This window comes from Octopus bimaculoides, chromosome 23 (assembly GCF_046866305.1).
Source record: "Octopus bimaculoides isolate indiv1 chromosome 23, ASM4686630v1, whole genome shotgun sequence".
NCBI classification, from domain to species: domain Eukaryota; kingdom Metazoa; phylum Mollusca; class Cephalopoda; order Octopoda; family Octopodidae; genus Octopus; species Octopus bimaculoides.
This window is the reverse complement of record NC_142950.1, coordinates 32,344,154-32,346,653: the sequence shown is the minus strand read 5'-3', so window position 1 is coordinate 32,346,653 and position 2,500 is coordinate 32,344,154. Positions and strand designations below refer to the sequence as shown.

The 2,500-nt window shown below is 36.1% G+C and overlaps 1 protein-coding gene across 4 annotated transcripts in view; it reads right to left on the bottom strand.

Moving 5' to 3' along the window:
• LOC106870407 (uncharacterized) overlaps positions 1–2,500 on the bottom strand; it is a 267,331-nt gene that overhangs the window by 35,336 nt on the left and 229,495 nt on the right. The gene's annotated exons all lie outside the window — the stretch shown is intronic.

The window sequence follows — 2,500 nt, the reverse complement described above, 5'->3', positions numbered from 1 at the left end:
GTAAGTACTGGCTTGGCTGTTTGGGTAGGAAGTTTGCTTCCTAACTACATGGGTTCAGGTTCAGTCCCACTGTGTGATACATCGGACAAGTGTCTTCTGCTATAACCCCAAGTCAACCAAAACCTTGGAAGTGTATCTGTCATACATTGTGTGTATATATGTGTTTATATATACATATATGTGGAGGTGCAACGGTCCGATGGTTAGGGCCGTGGACTCGCGGTCGTGAGATCGTGGTTTCGATTCCCAGGCCGGGCATTGTGAGTGTTTATTGAGCGAAAACACCTAAAAGCTCCACGAGGCTCTGGCAGGGGTTGGTGGCAAATCCTGCAGTACTCTTTCACCACAACTTTCTCTCAATCTTACTTCCTGTTTCTGTTGTACCTGTATTTCAAAGGGTCAGCCTTGTCACACTGTGTCACACTGAATATCCTTGAGAACTACGTTAAGGGTACACATGTCTGTGGAGTGCTCAGCCACTTGCATGTTGATTTCACGTGCAGGCTGTTCTGTAGATTGGATCAACTGGAACCCTTGTTGTCATAACAGATGGAGTGCCACGAAGCTTGTGAGTAACAGCTGTAACAATACACAAAATTCACACAAGTTGCCTTTAACTAAGACTGAGAATCTCTTTGTAGCTGGCAGAATTAGTTACTCCATCCGGTTGTTACTCTGGCCTATGTCTTGAGAACACTAACCTCTACTGCTAATTAATTAAATTGTATTAGTCATTTACTAATACGATTTTTCCTCTGGGTTATATATACTTCTAGTTAGTTAATGGTCCATTCATGAAATATATTAACACCAACTTAATAATTGTATTTAATGGGGATAGCATCAGTAATAGAACTGAGCTGCATGCCACTGATTGGCTACTATAGCAACACTCTCCTGCATATGCAAATCAACTTTTCATATACACACACTCTACAGAACAAAGAAGTGAGCTCACAAAACTATTTCTCTGAAGATTTCCTGAAGAAGGTGTTCTAACCCCAAAATATTGAAATACAAGGTAAAAGCACAAACCATTGATTTGCATTATTTCGTATAACTTGCATTTTTTTTACATAAAAAAGTTAAAAACATTTATATATATCACACAATGCTTCATACATTTTACCATCTTTGAACTATTTAATTATTTCCTTGTGATTCTGTTTCTCTATGCCAACAGACATACAATCTCATACAAATAAATGATATTGTATACCATCTCGGTATGGCTGTGTGGTAAGAATATTGATTCAAAGAATCAAACGGAGCTTACAGAAAGCTCTTTGCCTGGATTGTTGCTGTTGAAGGAGACAGTAGTTAAGGCTAGGATGTAACCTCACTGTTCTGAAAATCCACATATTTAAGGTTGCGAGCAGGCAGAATCATTAGCATGCTGGGTAAAATGCTTTGCGGCATTTCATCCATCCTTATGTTCTGTGTCCAAATTCCACCAAGGTCGGCTTTGCTTTTCATCCTTTTGGGGGTCGATGAAAATAAGTACCAGTAGAGTACCAGGGTCAATGTAATTGAACCAAAATTACTGGCCTTGTGCTAAAATTTGTAATCAGTATTTTAATTCTTAAAAAATAATGGGATTGTTCAAACATTGAATGGCTTTGCGGGTCCATCTGAGTAAAATATAAAATAGGTATCAAAAGGGGTCCATAGGTAAAAAAATGGTGAAGAAAAGTAAATTCACATGAAGATAAATATACACCAGGTAATAAAGGGCTACAATTACTACCAATCAAACGCCCTTAATTTGTTTAAGTATCCCCTCCTCTAGAGCAATACGTTATTAATAATATAACTAATCATCACCTTTAACCTACTTGTACTTAAACAGGTAAAGCCATTATATTTAGATTTAGGTAAAAAAAAAATACACCTTTCATCTTTCCTAATGGAAGTATATTTATGATCTTTACTAAACACTATATCAATAACTTTAAGCATACATTTTCTACCCTTCTCAGATAAAAATTAATATATAATGCAGAGAAATCGTATGCATATATCCTCTGAACTACTTTAATGTTTTGCGGCTTGTTTAAAAATACATTACTAGGTCTAATATTCCGAAATATGCAAACACCAAAGTCGTAAAATATTCCTTAGCAATATCTCATGAAAGATTTCCTAACAGCACTTAATGCATCATTAAGTAGTATAGTTAGCTGCTTATTGGCACATATTCTGGTACCTGCAGTAAATCTACTCTTATAGATCCTATGCAATTTTGGAACCTCTAAAACATCTTTGGAATAATTGTCCTTTTCTTCTATACTGAAATCACTCAACATTTCCATCTACATTGAAGTAATAATGTGGTTAGGAAGCAATGACATTTGCTCAATGGCTAATACTATTTTATTTATTTCAATATGTATGGAAGACAATTCTGAACATGTTTCATTATTATTAAACCTCTTCAAGGCAGCAAGCTGGCTGAATCATAAGCAAGTTGGATGAAATGCTTAGTAGCATTTCATTTTGC